Raw genomic sequence first — 20,370 nt, forward strand, 5'->3', positions numbered from 1 at the left:
AAATTGGACGAGTATCTGGACGAAGCTTGGAGTCTCATCTCGGACAAAGACGTGTTGCACCAGTGGTATAAAGACTTGCGTGAACATTCTTGTCCACCATTAACCACTCAAGAGATCCATCGTATCGAAGCTCTCCTGAATCAGAGTGAGGAAACAGAACGAATAACCGTTTATTCGTCAGACATTTTCAAGCAAAAAGTCAGGATCGAATTGACGACGTATTATTACCTGTGAAGAAGAAGAAAAAAAACACACAAATCAATGGATACCTGGGAACTTTATTACCTTTTGAACCACAGTTCGTATACGGCTTCTTGGAATCCTGTCGTCTGTGCTAAAGATGAACTCCCTCATCGCAAACCTCAAGAGTATCAAGCTTACGTGATCAACACGGACGACAGTCATCTCCCAGGAACCCACTGGGTAGCCGTCTACTTTCCTCAAGAAGGATGTGTGGAATATTTCGATTCGTACGGATTGCCCCCTTTGGAAGACGATATCATTGACTTTATGAGAAGAAATGCTCAGACCACCCGATTCAATAATGTGAAATTACAAGGAACAGATTCCTTGGTGTGTGGACAGTACTGTGTGTATTTTCTGCATCATCGCAGCCTGGGCTATTCGTTAGAACATTTAGTAACTCATTTTGATCCTCGTTCTTCTAATAGAAACGATGTGAAAGTAGATAAATGGTTCTGTGACCATTATGCTTATCTTTTGTCTCAAGCTAGGAAACGTAGTGTCCATCAATGGCCTAATGATTTCCAAAAGTGGAAATCACAATTTCATTCACAACGTTGTCAGCCCTGTTTAAAGTAGACTGTATTTGAAGAAAAAAATGTTTGATGTTATAGTGTTGGATTATTGTTTAAAAAATATGTTAGAGTTGTTGTTGGTTAGTGTTAAGTGATTTTTGAATAAAAAATGTTGTGTTTTAAAAAAAAAATGCCTTTGTGGTTTTTTAGCTAATTAGCTACAAGAATGTTGAATTGATGTTCTTTCATTTCTTACTATCCCTCTCATGACACACACTGAACGTTGCGACTCGAAAACCTTGTGGGGAATGTTTTCCTTCACGTCCGCGCTTTGACTTTAAGAACCGGGGGTTGTTTCCAGTCTAACCATCCATTGTCGACTCATCCTCCTACGAAGATGTGCTCCAAACTAGCTAAGCTCAACGAAGCCTACGTGAATTTGCATAGGGTCAGACACAGTCTGATACCGAAGCCAGAAGAAATAGAGAATGTGAGAATGTTAAAAGTCACTGAAGACCTGATAGAAGAGCTCTTCAGAGAAGAAGTGAACAGGGAGAAAGAAGAATGGACAGAGAAGTACAGACTTCAGAAACAGCAGCAACAACAGCAGCAACAACAGCAGCAGCAGCAACCTGAACCTGACAGAGGCTTTGTCGATTGTCGTATCGACACCAAAGAGTTCTTCTTCTCTTTCCGAAGAAGCAGACCTATTGCCAGAAAGTCTATAATCAGAGGACATCGCATTCTTAGAAACTAAAAAAAGAATGCCATAGCAAACAAAAAAAACAGCCCTTTTCAGGGCTACCCAATACTCTAGAAAAGAAATAACTATCTATTTGCCAAAGTGTGTAGGTAGAGTAGTGTGAATATAAACACTAACTCTTTATTGATAGTGAGAGTGTATGTGTGTTTGTGTTTGTAACAGTTTACGTAAGTTTGTGTGAATAGTAGATTAAAATAATGTATTTTTTTTGGTGTTTGAGGTGTATATTTGGGGTTAGATTGGATTGCTTTGCGTATGTAAATAGTCTATTGAGGTGATTTATAAAAAATTTTTAGAATATGAATGGGTAGCATAAAAAGTGAGTGAGTGTTTCTTTTAGGTCCGCGCGTTGTTTTTTTTGGTCATGATCTAGGTAAGATGAATTTTATGTTTTTAGGGGGATGTTTTCCTTCACGTCCGCGCTTTCACTATAAATTGAAACTCATTCGTCAGTCTAGCTACCCTTGTTGATTGATCAACACCACCACCAGAAGAATGAACACCAGAATTGTGAAACTGTTAGAACTCCAGATGCACCTGGAATATGCCAGGCGCATAGTAAATGAACTATCAGCGGAGGCTATCGTAGAAGAAGCAAGAATAAAGAAGGAAGAGGAGGAGAGAAGAGAGAGGGAAGAAGAGGAAAAGAAAATAGAAGAGAGGATGTCGTACAATATTCCCGAGACAGAGGACTGGGGTGCTGAAGCGAATCATCCCGCCGCTGCACTCTCAAGACAAAAAGTAAAAAGAGACTGGAGTCAAAGATGTGTGTGTGGCGCCAGGCCTGGAAGGTGCAACCATTAGATAGGTGCATCTGGAGTTGAAAAAAAAAACAGCCCTTTTAAGGGCTACCCAATACTCTAGAAAAGAAATAACTATCTATTTGCCAAAGTGTGTAGGTACAGTAGTGTGAATATAAACACTAACTCTTTTTAAAAAAATGTGAGGGTATGTGTTTGTGTGTTTGTGTTTGTAAGAGCTCAGGTATGTTTGTGTGAATAGTAGATTATGGGTTTCTTAGCGTATGTAAAGAGTATAGTTAGGGTTCTATTATATGAAATGAGAAAGTAGGGGATGTTTTCCTTCACGTCCGCGCGTTGTTGGGTCATGATCTAGGTAAGATAAACTTTATGTTTTAGGGGGATGTTTTCCTTCACGTCCGCGCTTTCAGTATAAGAACCCACCACGTTCGTCGTTGGAACCATTCTACGGAATAACTGAGACAAAATGACTCAAGTATCAGTTCTATTTAATCTATTGAGAGACATCTATTTCTGGATAATGGATGTAGAATATGTTTTAGGAAGAATAGAAGAGGAATGGAGGCATGGAGATATGAAAGACTTTGTAACCAGTCAAGTTCAAGGCCTAAAGACAGCAAGAGATATCATAGCAGGGATGATTGAAGAAGAAGTCAATAAGTCAAGAGGCTTCATTAACCCACCTTACTTCAGAGTGGGAAGTTTGAAGGAAGCACTGGATCATGTCATCCAAGTCCGGTGCTTCCTAGAAAAGATATTATACTGGACAGAGTGGAGGAATGTAAAATGGGGGGTTGGACAAGGTGAAGAAAGGGGAAGATCTGATGAGAAAAGTAATGGAGGAAGAAGTAGAGAAGATTAAAGAGAAATGGAGGGAAGAAAGAAAAGATGTGGAAAACAAAAAGAAAAAGGAAGAGTTTGAGCGACTTAACAACAATTGGATGAAAATCCAAAACAAGTTCCGAGCCATGGGTCACCCGGACTGGATGCCGGAAACAGAAAAGAAGAAGAAGAAAGGAATGATGGACAAAATAAGAGGTTGGTGGAAAAAGTTAAGAAGTTAAAAGAAGAAGAAAAACCCAAAGGCCCTTTTCAGGGCCAGCCATATTTCTCGAAAAGAGAATGACTTTTCAATTGCCTACCCCTTTTTTTTATTTTTTTTAAAAAAAATCCCATGTTCAATTTCCCTTGACGCTATACAGTCCCACCCTGTTTAAATTCCTTTGACGCTATACAGTTCCTATTCCCATGTTCAAATCCCCTTGACGCTCAACAGTCCCACGATTTTTCTCCATGTTAATTTCCCTTGACGCTATATGTTCCCACGATTTTTCTCCATGTTAAATTTCCCTTGCCGCTATATGTTCCCAAGGGGGTCTGTAATGCTAATTCCCATTGACGCTATAATATCCCCCTTCACTACTTATATTTCTCGAATGAAAAAATTCCATTTTAAATAACTAGCAATTGTGACACCTAAACAATTTACTTGGTTGAGTTTTTCTAAGGTTCCTTCTTATGAATATGGCATATTAATTGTATGAGATAGCTTTAATTTACATTATATTGTATCTTTGCGTTGTTATTGCATACCTTATTTTTGTGTGCATTAAAAATCAGACTTCAGTAATAAAGAAAGAAAGCAATTCACCCATATATAATACATGTAGCTTTTAATTCAAAATGAAATAAAATTTAAAACTGAAACCGATTGAAAGGTGTTGTAGTTCCTTCTTTTTACACAGATCCTGGCTCACAGTATAAACTAATAAAGTGGAAAAAATAAATTCCATGCAGAAATAGGAGTTTGCAAGCTGATATTTCTCCATTTGCGATAAAATACACATAGTAAACAAGAATTCGAGTACTGCTACTTTTAAAGCAAGCAAGAAAAGAGAAAAACGATAGAAAATGTTACAGGCTTAAATCAAATTATGTACCGTACTGGACACATAGGATGTCGGATGTGCATCATTTTCATTTAGGACCAAGCTTATATCATCAGACGTCTTGGTAAAAACTCCGTCACAATATGACTATACCTTCAGGAGGATCAGTAACAACAAAGTTTTCAAGATGGCAGTCACAGCGGGCTTATTGGATGCAAGATTGGCACGATTTTCATTAGAACCAACTAGGCATCATAAAATGTCTAATTGTGAAAACACCTTGTTGGTATGAACACCCATTTGTAACACTAATTTCTAGATATATGCTGCATATTGAGAGTCGTTTGCGTTATTTTCATTCAGAACCAACTAAGCGTCCAAGGAACTCTTCTAATGATACCCCGTGTAAAGGTGACTATCCATTTAAAAGGAGAAACGATAATAAAAGCTTGTCAAGATGGACACCATGGTTGCCATGTAGATATCATATCGGTGATATTTTAATTTAGAATTAACAAGGCATCGTAAGCCTACTTCTGATATGACATTTCCTTATAAATTAGTAAGGATGTAAGGTAAAATTAGTTCAAGATGGCTGCTACAGTGGCCATATGGGATATCAGTTTGGCACAATTTCTATTAAGATCAATTTGACATCATAAGAAGCAATATATCGATAGGATCAGCCATCTAGAAAAAAGTAGCCATACCGATATTTTCAAGTTAGCCATTGTGACGTCTATATTGTAAGTCTGGCCAGCCACATTATTATTTACAAACATGACATCATAAGAAGTCTTTTAGTGAAATGACCATTTATTCAGTGGAAAAGGTGATAACAAGATATTTTCAAGATGGCCACTGTGGTTGCCATATCATATGTCTGATAAGTACCATTTTCATTTAGGATCAATTAGACATCATAAGAAATCTTTTAGCTGAAACCCAATGGTGATATGACCATCCATTCAGGAGTAACAATAACAAGACTTTCAATATGGCTAATGTGACCGTCATATTGGATGTTCACGTGGCACCAATTTCATGCTGGACCAACTAAACATCAAAATAAGTCTTTTAATGAAAACCAGACGTCAGTATGATTTCTTGTTCAGGTGAAGCAGCGATAGTAAGTTTTTTTTAAGTTGACTGTTATTATAGGATCGTCAATACTTAAAAGAAGTCTACTGTTAAAAACAATCCATGTAAATATAACTTTCCGTTAAGGACGAACAGCACTGTTTTCATTTGGGACTCACTAGACATCATGAAGGCGCTTTTAGTGACAAACCCCGTCTTGATATGATCATCCAAGTGGATTAGCAATACTATGAATTTCATGGTAGCTCCTTTTGCAGCCATATTTGATGTCCGATAAGCACCATGTTCATGTGTAGAGCTTCATGGAAAACCTCTAGGTAGTTTCAGAAGCTTATCAAACAGACCACCTGATAAGCTCTCCAAATCTGTGATTAGCAGAACTAAAATAAAAACTCGGGTTACTGAAACTGGCATTTTAACAAATCCGTTATCATGTTCAGATTAAAATTGATACAGGATAAGTAAACTTTCCAGACCACTTTCCCTGTAGGACAAGTAACCAATTTAGACTTTATTTTTCAAGCCCTAGTGTGAAAAAGACTACAGGAAACAAACTATCACATGTTCAAGGCGCAACAGTGCTTTTGGAGTAGATGAAGATCATCTCTTTTACTTATAGTGTATATCTGTGTGGGCTGGGTGGGCATGGGTACAATCATGTATTGTTCCTGCAACACAATAAAATGATTCTAAAACTGTTCAATTAGATGCAAGTTTTTGATATATGGTTTTGTGTTTAATTAATCTTTAAAAATAAACTATTGCCAAGTCCGTATGCTGTATTCAAGCTTAAAATGGCGCGTTTAAAGTCAAATTATTATAAACTATAATACACATATGTGCGTTTAAGTAAACATGTTGATGGCATCACAGACAAGTTAGGTACCCTCCAGTTACATGGATCAATCAAGAATGAAACTATTTTTTTAAAAACACAACCTTTAATTATCAGTTCAGGTCAAGTATAATCCCAAATTTAACGCAACAAGAATATGAAAGAACAGTGTATGACGATAGAGATCTTGATGATACCGATGTACTGGCATGGTGTGGCACCACAATAATGTCAGACTGCATTAAAAAGAACAGTTTGAATGACTTGCACATGCCCAAGTAAGCAGCCTTATTATACAGCGTACTTGTACCATCTAGTTTATGTTTTCACATCTGTAAAATAAGAAGCTGTTGATCTACTTCAGCTCATGTTAAGTGAGGTTCTCAGTGCAAAGCATATAACAAAATATCCCCACTCTTGCTTATTTTCATGGAAATTGACAGAAGAGACAGCCTAAGTAGTAGTATTAGATGCATTTGGACCCACCTTGCATTATTTGTACTTAGTCACGAAGTAGCTTCGATTTTGCTCCCACCCAACAGGAGAAGGAACATGATCTCACATTATGCTTCGTCAAGGAGCATCAAGGTGTTTGTTCTTGCTGGGTGGGTTGAAGGTGGGAGAGGCGGTCACAGTTGCCCAGCATTAGGTGGGCCACTGCCAACAACACATCAATTAATGATGATAGAATGCTAGCAAATGTTGTTATTAGGACTCCATGGACAGTATTGAGCAGTCCTCGAATAACGAAAGTATCACCTCTAAGTGTTATGATTATGACCTCGGCTCTGTGTCCTTTAATATTTCTTTCTGGTTGCTGTCAACAGTGTCTGGGCAAATGGATTTGATCAGATACGACTCAGCTCACAGTCCCTATTAAAGCCCAACACTCGAGAAATCCATTGCGTATACAGATGAACTCGATAATCCGTACGAAACCGGTCAGCTTATGAGACCTGGCGTCTACGCCAGTGGACCCAGTGGTTTTGAATGATCCCAAGAATTTATGATGAGCTAGAAGAGTATATAACGGTCGTATAATATTCATATAGTCCAAAATAAGACTAATCTCGCCCTCGAACAGAAATAAATCCCCGAGGGTCCGCCAGACTAACCCTGAGACGGAGTTTAGCTTACTCTCTGCGAATTTGATCGTATTTTTTAGCAATCACTCAGAGAAAGCTTTCTAGTAGGTTCTCGTTGGTTGGTGGTTCTTTCCGGGGTTTTCCAGGGTTCTTCCTCCACCATTCATACTGGCCGCCATGTTTAGCTTATAACGTGCTGAAAAATGGCGTTAAACCCTACAACAACAACAGCAACAACACTATCTGGGTTTACCCTTCCAGAATTATAATTGATACCTCTTTCATAATTATCTTGAGACCCTAACAGCACTGAAGGAAAGTTACAGAAATGTTCAAGAGGAACCCGGATATCCTGTCCTTCTTCTACAAGTATATAAGTATGATAACACTATATGTTACTAAAAATAATATGAAATGAATTATAATTCCTTTTTAATGGATTAAAAGAAAAAAAGAAAAACTCGTAAAAGCTGACAATATATTTCAAGACTACAGATATTATATTTTTTCATCATATAGGTTTGTTAATCTTTAGAAATGACACGCAATAATATTTTGTTGATTGGGGTGAGTGGGAGGGTACTTCTTTTTCATATGTGACTGGTGTTTCGTTGTGTTTTTAAATTTGTAGTTTGGGACTACAACGAAATCCACCAAAATTGTTTCAAACATCAATCCCCAAAAAATACGTATGACGTGACTGGCCAGGATCCTTGCTTTCGGTATTACTTACTCTTGTGGAAGGCTTTATATTGCTATCAGAATGCACGTCGCAATAAACATTTCACAATATTCATAATATAAATGTATGCAACACGTTATAGCATGTCGAAATGGTTAGCGGTTATAAATATGCATAACTACAAACACACATTGTTCAATGGAAACCTTGTATGCGGTCTTCGACCAAAATGAACGTTTTGAGTGTGCATTTATTTCAACAACAAAAGATAAATCAAAACAACAGCTATCTACCGTCAATCAGCAACCCAGAAAAACATGAATGGATTGTATGGGCAATTGAACACGGATTTGCATGGCACTTGATCCAGACGTTTTATTCAGCATCCAAATGGGCCAGCACAGAGACAGTCATCGCCTGCCAACTCTCCCAATTATCGCTTTAGTATACATAGCCTAGAACTTTGTTGCCATCACCTGCTACAATAAACGCATTGTAGAGAGTTCCTCTTACATTATTATTTGCTAATGTCAGGGCAAAGTGATACGTTCCGGACTTGGGTGCTTGGAAAACACCAGTACGTGGATTGTAATGGTTGCCAACATTGAGGCGTACGTCTGTGAATACTATATTCTGATCCATTGGGAAAACTACATTCGTGTCTGACATAAAGGTCATAAATGCGGGTGTTGCTCTGGTACATCGTTGTAAATCTACAATGAATATTTTAAAATGAATGAAACTAAAAATTTTTGATGCGTTCAAATGTTCATTTTGCTAATACAAACTTCTAAGGTCTTGTGATAAGACATTTCTCCACTTAACTTAATGTTAAATTTACAGTGAATTTCTGCCCCTATTTTATGTGCGCGTTATACCTCGGCAATCAGCATGATGCTGAGTGTCAGTTTGTCTTAATTTGATGGTAAATATAGGATGTTAAAACCTATAATATGTGTAGTCGTTTCTTTTCGGTGTTAATATATCTTTCATAAACCCAGTGAGCCTGGTTTGCGCGTATTTTTGTTTAAACAAAATTTTCTTTATGTATTTTATTTTATTATTATTTTGTAATTTTTATCGTTTCAAGCAAAGTATGTTTTATTCAATACGTACGATGGAAATGAGAAATGTTTAGGTATTTGAAGCCAACATTAGTAACAGTTCCTTGTGTCCAGCGATTATAAAAATATATACAGTTAATCACATTCTTTGAAATTTGATATTACCATGCTATCCAAATCAAACAAAGATATAGGTTTCCTATCAAATTCATATATACTATCTCGTTTTATTAGCCCTTGTATAAACGTCTTTAGCTAATTTCTTCTAATTTCGATTCTATGGATCCAAATCACGAACATGATAAAATCATATTCAGACATGAAGTGTCCTCGTGTAAAATAAATATAAGTTCTAATGATAATATGTGTGATTAGGACTTTTAACGTAGCTTAATAACAATTTGTCAGTCATATCGCTACGATGTCTGCAGTGTGGCAGTTTATAGCTTTGTCTAGCATTGGGGTATCATGCCGCAGACATGAAGCATGATGTCCCACCCAGTCACATTATCCTGACACCAGGCCGACCAGTCCTAACAGTAACCTCTTAATGCTGAGCGCCAAGCGAGGCAGCTGTTAGTACCATTCGTGAAAGTCTTTGGTATGACTCGGCCGGGATTCGAATCCACGACCTCCCGCATCTGAAGCGGACGCTCTAATCACCAGGCCACCGGATCGGTCTCTAATGATATAAATATATTAAATTTTATAAATAAATAAATAAATAACGATATCAAATAATTTTATGAAGAGAATTTTATAAATTTTCAATACGTCAAAGTTGACTGACAGGTAGTAATAAATATATAATTTAGTATGTTGGGCTTCCTTTAGGACAGATTAGTAAATTCTCATATATATTTGTTCTTTCATTGCAGTATGCGGAACATGTTGGTCTTTACGCATCAAAATATAATGCTGCTGTTTGTCAATTCGTTTGAGCCTATTTCAACATATTTTTGAACCAATAGGTGATGAAATGTATTGAAGATGATTTGACCAGATTTACGTTGGTTATATGGTACTCAATAAAACTGATCGCAATTAAACGCCATCTGAAGTACGAAGGATTTGTTTGTTCAAATCGCGAAGTTATTTCCTTTTTTAATCTGGGAATCGGGTTTGATGGAGTGTGACTAATGGGTGGGGTGGTAGTAGCATTTAATATACAAATATCAAGCGAAATTTAATAAGATGCTACTTGCTGAGGAACGGCTCCGGGACAGTTCATTAATTCAACCCGAACATCAAAAGGCTTTTGCCACCAACCGCATCCACGCCCAAAATGGCTTTTCAAAAATGCTTTTAAGCAGTAGTAGAGTAGTTAGTTGTTAAAATTATTATTATTATTATTATTATTATTATTATTATTATTATAAGTAGTAGTAGTAGTAGTAGTAGTAGTAGCATAATAAAACATATGACTGAAATTCAGTTGCTCAGCTATTCGTTAGAGCAAAGAATCAACCTAAATATATTGATTCTTTCATAATTTGCATTGTGTAAAAAACTACAGACTGATGAAAATATGTTCATATTAGCGATCTGAGGATTCAGAATGCAAAGACTGATATAATAGTTCATATGCATCGTTGTAAGGTATGAAAAAACTATGTCAGACACGGGGCTTTGCCGAGTGTTGAATACAAAATTCTGATCCCGAGGTGGAAAGTTTCCTATGCAACACTAATGCATAATGTATAAACAAATATTGTGCAACTTCAAAACAACAACACAGCCTTTGAAAATTTCCTAGCTTTGGGATAAAGCATATAAAAATAGGTTTAAGATAACAAATCAAGTACAAACTTGAAATGACGTTTAAATGTCTGAGTGTTCATATAACAACTTTAGAGGTAATCGCAGCACACCCCCCTAGAATATAAATTGCCTTCAGATTGAATGCAAACGGGTCGAAAAATAAAATCCACTTACATCTATAAGATTTAAAAAGATAATGTGATTCAGTAACGAGTCTGTATCCATGTATATCATTTTGACGTTGTCACCATATCATAGCTTGATTAAATCGTCTTGTTCGACGCGAATTCGTCTTCGTTGATTTTCCACGGTTTTCCCGAACAGTATTATTCATAAGTTTAAAGAAGTCTTTCTCAAACTCAATAAATGTCACCGTGCGCTGATTCGTATTCATTTATATATGTGGCGCCATCCAAGACGTTGGCAAAATCAGAGCACCTAATGGACTCACAGCACATACTCCCAAATCACAGATGCGGATTTTAAATTGCGCACGTGGATTACATAATTAAGTTCTGGAGCAGGTTCGGGACAAACTGGATGCATTCTGTAAACTTGGGTCGGGAATCATACACGCTTCAACACTGATATGGCGACAGCCACTCGTGGGGTGTCAACAACACTTCCGGGACCTGCGCATACTTATTGTGACTGTTATGCAGCTGGTCTTGATGCTCCAGATCAAAAGTATCTATGGTTGCTATTTGTATCATACTTGTGTACATATTTCTGTATGTCAAAATCCACGGGATCCATCTGTGTAAACTCTCCTACTGGCATGGGCTGCACTGTTGCGCTTTCATGCAGGTCTAATTTGCTGTTTAGGGCGGCGGAGTTAATTATTGGTGCGACTGTTACGATGACTCCACGAAGAAGTTCTACGGCGGATATCTTGTTCGATTAACAAACGTTGATCAATAAAAGTGTACAGTTCCATCTCGACCTTGGTTTTTGACAGAAATGCGTCCCTGGCAATTTCTGGGGACGAGAATGATGGACGTTATTAAGCCTGCAGGCAATACCGACAAGGAAGCTTTCTTCTATGGTACTTGCTGAGCCAGAAAACCATTCCGGGAAAAATATTTTATCCGCACATAATGATGTCGCGTCTCAGGGTCGTGCAATACCAACAGACCAAATCGATCCGCTCACGGATTTTCCGCTTATGATAGTCGCTTTGCATAAAAACCTTTCTTTGAAAGGAACATATAACCGGGCTTGTGTTCTTCAAACGTTTTCACTGTAGTCTCATTAACCTGTACAGAGAATTATATTTGGCAAAACTTGAGTTCACCAAAGTACTGTCGGTATTTTCAAGGTTGATCGCGTGTTAGGTGTAGCACGAATTAGATCGCCCAATAAAAAACGGTTGTCGTCATTTTCGCGTTTATCACTGTCCGTAGTGGACCAATCTTTGGAGCTGGAATACAACTCGACCACGAAAGTGTTTGTGCAGGGAAACGGCAATATGAACTTCCGCACATGCAGAAAGAGTCGATCTTTAAACTTCTCTGGTGTAAGCCTATCGAATTTTGGTGATTGGTGAAAAACTATTGTCCCTATCATCACTGGTTGCTACGTTATCACGGTTCACGATCACATGGACAGCACCGCGAAGATGCCAGGTGTGTCTTTTTAATCTATGGATGAAACCGACGCGACGTGACAAAGTAATGTCCTCAACGAGACTATTGTTTATCTTACACCCAGAGGTACACGCGAGTGGCGAAGCCACCAAGTTCCGTAATATTGATATGATGGACTGACACTCGTTTGAAGAAAGCTTTGCAGGGTCTTTGCTTCGTCTGTCTGCATATAGAATAATTACCCAGTATTCCTCAGAATCATTAATAATAATAATAATAATAATAATAATAATAATGAGGACTTTGTATAGCACCTAATCTTTAGAAGCTCTAAGCGCTTTACAACATTAGACAACACCTATAAGATAAGAAACTTAATAATATTATTACAAAAACAAAGAACACGAAATTAGAAAAAAATAAAAAAAACATGCTGAGAAAATTTCAGGTAGGAAACATTATTAGGTCTTTAAGTTTGTTCTTGCAGTCGAAATAAGTGAGTTTTGAGAGTCCTCTTGAATGTGATCACTGTGTCTTTGTGTCTAAGTTCAGTGGGCAATTCATTCCACGTCGCTGGGCCCTGGTATGCAAAAGAACGCTGTCCATATGACTTTGTTTTCATAGTGGGAATAATGAGTATACGATTGTCAGAAGAGGAGCGTAGGTATCTTGCTGGTGTGTACGCATGGGTGAGGTCAGATACGTATGTTGGACTAGAGTCCGACAGTGAAATGTAGCACAGAGAACAAATTTTGTGTTTGATTCTGGATCGAATGGATAGCCAGTGTAGGGTACAGAGCAGCAGGGAGGTGTGCTCTGATCGTGGTACTCTAAGTATGATCCAAGCAGCTGTGTTTTGAACTTTTTGAAGTTTCTGAAGTAGATATTGAGATGAACCAGACAGAATTGAGTTACAATAGTCTAGTCTTGAAAGTACTAATGAACACATAAGTGTTTTAGTGGCATCAACTGAAAAATATTTGCGAATTGAGGTGATGAGTCTCATCTCAAGATATGCAGCTTTGCACATGCTCGTGACATGTTGGTGCACTGTGAGAGTACTGTCCAGAGGAATACCTAGGTTTCGTACTGATTGTGTGAATTTAATGTTGGCATTGCTGATATTTATTGTTTGAGGTAAAGGATGTGAATGAGAAAGTCTTTGTGTTGTGATCAGAATGGCCTCAGTTTTATCACCATTCATCTGCAGCTTGTTACAAGTCATCCATGATTTCACATCAGAAATGCACCTCTCTACACCTTGGATGGTAGCATCAATTTCATTTGGGTGGCTAAATTTGTATATTTGCATGTCATCAGCGTACAATTGGTGAGACACTGGATGATGATCTATGACACTTGAGATCGAGTGAGTGTACAGAATGAAGAGAACAGGTCCAAGAACAGACCCCTGTGGAACACCACAACATAGATCAACTGGGTTGGAGTGTATTCCATTTGCAGATACAATTTGTGTCCTGTTGACCAAGTAGGACTTGAATCACAGTAAGGCCGTATCATGAATGCCAAATACATGCTGGAGACGGTGAAGTAATATATCATGGTCTATTGTGTCAAATGCTGCAGACAAATCAAGGAGGGTGAGGACTGTAATCTTTCCGCTATACAACGCAGAGAGAATGTCATTAACTACTTTTAGAATAGTAGTTTCAGTACTGTGGCAAGGGCGATATGCAGATTGTACATTGCTAAAAAGACTATTTGAATTTAGATGAGATACAAGCTGGGATAGAACAACCTTTTCTAAGATTTTTGAAATGAATCGGAGATTAGAAACTGGGTGGTAGTTCTTTAAATCGTTATGGTCTAGTGTTGGTTTCTTCAGCAGAGGCTTTACAATGGCAGTTTTCAAAAAATGATGGGAATTCCCCTGATGAGAGAGAGGTATTAATAACATCAGTTAGTGAAGGCAATACTGAATCTAAGCACTCAAGCAGCAGTGATGTTGGAATTGGATCAAGTTCACATGACTTTGGTGCACTCTTCATCACGATTGTACGTACGAAATCCATAGAGACAGGTTCAAATGCTGCTAATAGTTGCCGCTCAAATTCTGTATCCCAACTGTATGGTGACGACGAGTCAATTGAAATTGTGGTGTCAAGCTTATCTCTAATGGTTTGTATTTTGTCACGGAAGAAATTTGCAAACATGTCCGGAAGGTCGACTGGAGAGAAGATAGTTGGAAGTGGTGTTGATTTGTTCCTTGACATTAGCTTGTTAGTAATCTCTTTGCAGCTGGAACTTTCCATGATCTTAGTAGTGTAGTGGGCTGATTTCGCTGCATGGACTATATTTGTGACATTCTTTTTAGCGACTTCATAGATTTGCTTATGAATAGTGAGTCTGGTGGAAAACCAGAGCCTCTCAGTTTTACGGCGGTCTCTTTTAGCAGTGCGAAGCTGGTCCCTAACACTGCTATACCATTGAGAACACTTTTGAATTGATACTCTGCACTTGGTAGCTGGGGCATATTTGTCAAGTAATGAACGCAGACAGTTATCGAGTTGTTCTGCGGTAGGAGGTAAGCAAGTTGTTAGGTTAGCTTGGATGTCGTGCATTAGTTTGGTTCTATTTATCATACGGAGTTTTCTCTTAGTAGCAGATAAAGGTGGAGGGTTAATGACTAATACGTCAAGATGGCATATAATACAGAGGTGATCTGAAGCAAGGTCATGGGATACCAGGGAGGACCGTAGAATGTTATCATCTGTGCAACTTGAATTCGGCGATCTGGGCTCGTTGACGAACATACGAGTCTGCCTCAGCAACAATAGAAGCTTATACAAGGCGTCGTTCTTGTTCATCAGCGACCGCACGTATGATTTCGGCTCGCATGGCTCGTAAAGGAATGTTAATATGTAACAGTGCTGCTGTTTCACAAAGTGGCATTACAGTTTGCGAGTCCTAACGCTGTAAGTCTACCAGCGTACCTGCCTTTATCATACCGTTTGATATCCTTCTACCACACTCTTGGGCGAATTGCGCAAGTTGATTCACAGTCGGCATTATGTATTTACGAGAGAAAATAATTATCTAATAGCTTATTCAGACAAAATATTTTTCTAGTATTAATAATTTAAAAGGATCAGAAAATGCAAATGATTCAATTTATGTATTATTTCATTGACTTCGTTGTCTTTTTCTTTTACGACATTGTTGAGTTTTCCGTCTGCGACAGGTGTCACATTGTGAAAGCAAGTCTTCTCCGCCTCCGTCGATACCGATAATACTCGTCGACAGGTCCTTGTGGTCATCAAAGCCAATTACGCGACTCAACATTAATACAACATTTAAGGCAAGGTTAAGTACCGGGCCAACATGCACCGCGCGCAATTGTTAGTCACGAGATTGCAATCTGATTAAAATCAGATCTTCACTGTTATAGATAAAGATCTGACAGAAAGCGCTTTGGGAACATGTTCTGGTAACAAAAGTTATTGCCATAATCACTAATGTTATCAACCATGCAGATGAAGTCTTGTATCTTCGCATTTGGAGACTGAGCAGTATGGATAAAAAGCATGAATGTCTACGAACGATTTGATTCACTTTCAGACTTTTGAAACCTGCATTTCCGTTGGCTCATTCAAAGGTCACAAGAACATGACCCTTAAGGTGGGGCTCTACAGTTTCGCATTTTGCATATGGTTAGAATTTTAAAGGAAAAGAATGTCCCGAGTTTCCTCACTAATTTTACTGGCTTTTTAAAAAGACCTTGCATATCTTAGATATCATTCAAAGAACCTTTCATTATCTTTAGTTTGGTGTGCCATTGATGGGTCTAATATGGGTTATAGAGTACACAGCTCGGCCTTACTCCAGATGTGCACCTTTCAAAAAACTGCTAGCTCCACAATCATTTTCACTTCTCGAACTTCATAGGTAAATTGTAAAGAAAGAGCCTTTAGAATGCTTGACAGAAATTTGAGAAAAAGGTTCATGAATTTTGATTAGGGTTTTGTGCACCTTCCTATTTTATTATTATAATAGATTTTCAACCCTGGCTGGTTTCAGAGCTTTACTTGTAGATAGTTATCCTTGCCAGGGATCTATGGTGTCCAATGTATATTATATGTGTGTGCTATAGTGTACGTATTTGTTATCCTTGGAGTTTTGTGTAGACTGGCTGATAGTCAAATTCGTTATCTTAGGTTATAAGGGCTATCTACTAAAAATAAAATAAAGTTCGGCTAAGGTCTGGTTTGGCATGCGATGATGGCAGGAGACTTTTAGCCCCGCCCCACCCCCCGCGTTCCATCATAGTGACCAGTTCCTTCGTTCTTATGCCATTCTCCCCATTTACTTTCAGTGTTGCATTGGATAGAAAGAAAGAAAAATGAATAAAAACCAAAGAAGAAAATTAATCTTTGTTTTTGTTATTTGTTTGCGTGACGTGGATGATATACATCATAGTACTAGTAAAATGTATTTGTGATCCCGTGTTTGTGTTTTCGTAATGTTTTTATTATTCGTCCTACCCTTTGGGGAGCTCCGGTACGATCCGTGCTGCCTCGCGTTAGCCACGTAACTTTGGCATCGTGTCATCAGTTGCTCCTTAGTAGATAGGATCATCCTTGTCCCTCTGTATTGTTGCGATTTGCACCTAGAAATGTTCGCTTATGTTATTTCCTAACAGGTCTTGGTTTTTTTGATTAATGCGTTATGTTATTAGTGTTTTTCAAAGGTTTAAACAAAAGCCACAAAAAACAAACAAACAAAAACATTAGTTCTTTTCTTGAGGATCTCTAAATTAGAACATATCTTGCCTATTTGTTTTCATAACTATGTTGATATATGTGGTTAATTCCGTATATGTTGTCTTATCACTAATGTCATGTGTGTATAATACATTCTTTGCAACTACCACTCCATTTTCTTCAAGTATTCTGTTTGTTATTCTATATATTTCCTTAGCGGTTTTTGAGCATCTCAATATGATATGTTTTTTATAGTCGGTATGGATCCCGCAAAAGCGGCATGGTGAGATTGTTCTTTTAAAGGTTAACTCCCCTGTTATCCATGCATCCATTTTTTCTACATGACTTCCCAGTTTAACTCTGTGTTACGTATTTTCAGTTAGCAGTTTTCATTATATATGTTATTAAATGGAATATTTTATTTTATATTTTATTTGTATTGCACTTCCATATTTCCTCCTTGTCTCTGTTTTTATATAAGAGATCTCTAGTTCTCCGGCCAGACAGGGACGGTTCAAGGATTTTAGTTAGAGGGTTATTTTTAAAAAAAATATTTCGTTAAAAAAGCGGCACAAGTAACCGTAAAAATAAATATGAATTCCTTCCCATTGGTGTTACAGGAAGTTATTGATATGTTTCATTCTATTCAGAATAATTGATATCTGCTTGTTGCTTAGGTTGTGCACACCTGTCTTTGGGTCTGTATGTGTGTTTCTTGTGCATATAATGCATTCCATTCTTCCAAATATAATTCGAAATCATCCCCTCTGTTTTATTTAGCATATCTTCAGTGAAACGTATTGTATTTATGAAATAATTTAGTTGACTGTACATATAGGTTTTTTGCAGCCTGTATACGCTCTATTAGATCCAACACAATATTCGACCAAGTTTCAATTTGTTTTTCTACCTTTTTCAGTACTATGCGATATTTAAGCTGGACATCATTATTCCCGTATATTATTACTAACACTGTAACGTGATTTGTAATTAAATCGGAGGGAGGGGTAGTCCGGGTTGGTTACCCCTTCAGTTCCCTATTATTAATATTTTCGTTTTGTCATCGGTTATCGCTGAACTAGAGGCTTTCCCAAATTGCATGAATCCATTATGTAGAAGTTTGAATGAGGAAAGATCTCTGGTAAAGTTTGAACAGTCGTCAGCGTGAAGTAGAGTTTTAAATTCGACTTTTAGATTTGGCAGTTTGATCCATTGAATGCTGTTGTTTGTTTTTATACTAATATGTAGTGCTTCTATAGCAATAACATACAATGTCATAGACAGGGGACAACCTTGTCTAACTGATCTTTTAATCTTGATTTCTTCTGTAAGCGCACCATTTGAAGCTATATTTTTGTACATTGCATTTTCCAGTTTATGATAGTATTGCCAAAGCCGTACAATGATAATACTTTGGTAATGAAGTCATGCTCTATTCGATCAAAAGCGTTGTCTTGACAGAATAGAAGCATGACTCCCTTTTTACCTCTACTTACTAGATAATCAATCACAGCCCCTATGGATAGAGTATTGTTTAGTATTTTGCGACCTTTCCCTCCACAGCTTTGATTAATATCTAGCATAGTTTCAATGCAGTTTTTATTATTCTGTTAGTAATTGTTTTGCTTAGAATTTTGTAATCGGTAATGTAATTTACCAATACCGTAATAAATCTTAAAATTTATTGACTTGGTACTCATTTAAAATCTTCTGCAATATATAGTAAATAATCATCGAACGTTTATATTTTTTTATCGATCCATCCATGTCAGTCAGTCGACCAGTGACGAAAGTTGCTAAAATTAAAAGAGAGGATACATTGCATATATCTTATAGAATTGTATACAGCTGATAACAGCAGACTACGTTGGTACGCAGCGAGAGAGAGAGAGAGAGAGAGAGAGTTGCCTGTCGATATTTTAAAAAGTTAAAATATTTTTTGAACAAACAAATTATTAAAAGTTAAGAAACAATAAAAGAGAAATGAAGCACTAAATAGATTACAGAAATAGATCACCAAGAAAGTTACCATACGATGTTGTCAATGTGAACCTCTTGCGCATTATTGTATATTTAATATTGGCGTGGAGATTTTTGCTAATGATTTAAAGCAAAATGCGGAGATATCTTTGATGGCAGTGAGTATAAATTGGGTCAGTTTGCCGATTACATTAGTATTCTTCTCCATGGATCTCAACATGTAAGAATATGTCCCGAGATGAAACTAAACTGGTCTTCTTCCAACTTAACGCTCCTTGGCATCGATTTTTCTATAGACTTACAACAATTGGTGAAATTAATAAGTGGAAGAAACTAGCAAAGGCAACAAGAATTCTGGCAAGCTGGAGTCAAAGACATCTTTCAAAGGTAGGTAAACGTGTAAAACCACTTGTTCTGCCCATGTTCAGCACTTCCAAATCCATCAGCCAAAATTGACGCTGAACTAAATCTTATCTTATTTAAGTTTGCATGGGTTGAAACTGTAGAGAGAATTAAACGTGATTTACTAGTATCGCCGGAGAGCGAGGGAGGATTAAATATGGTACACAGACATTTATTCATTCAATAGGTATATTAAGACAAGATGGGTCAAAAGATTACTGGAAAATGTAGATGGAGCGTGGCAGAATCTAGTCAATACAACTTTATTCAGCAATATGAATAATATTTGTACGGAGGATAAAAAATTTGCAAATTGGTCAGCTCATTAACAACAGTTCTCGGTTGATGTAATTTATGCATTATCGAACAGGGAAGATAATCCGCAAGATCCAAATGAATATCTATCCTTGAGTTTGTTAAAATTTTGTTCCCCTTGAAAGTTCAATAATATAAATCCTACAAAGATGCCGGCATTGAAGATCTTGATATTTTAGTTGATGGACATGATAATCTAATACCTTATGAAATGATAAAATAAAAAAAATTGGATGCGACTAGTATTTGTTACATAATTTTCATTAATATCCAAAATTCCAAAATCTCTGAAAGATGCAATCATAAACCATTTGGCTCACAACATGTCCGATAAGCAGGATGGTAAAATAACGAACTTGCAAAAACTAACCTCACTAAAGTTTCCTTACAATGATTTATTATTAATAAAAAGGTAAAGACACAACACACTGCTAAGAAATAAGCATGGATACCATAATTAAATAAAAATACAAGCAGTGAAGAGTAGTCTAAGAATCATAGATGCGTAAAACTTGTATTAAGGATAGACAGTTGATCTCTTCTAATTTTAAATTAATTAAAGAATAATTTTCACTAATAACGCTTTGAAAAGAATTAACATATTGGGTGTCGACTAAACGCAAGTTCGGTAAAAGTTTGAAAAAAGTAATGAAATCTATTCTACGAT

Source organism: Sinohyriopsis cumingii, unplaced genomic scaffold (assembly GCF_028554795.1).
Source record: "Sinohyriopsis cumingii isolate HCF-2022 unplaced genomic scaffold, ASM2855479v2 utg001742l, whole genome shotgun sequence".
NCBI classification, from domain to species: Eukaryota; Metazoa; Mollusca; class Bivalvia; order Unionida; family Unionidae; genus Sinohyriopsis; species Sinohyriopsis cumingii.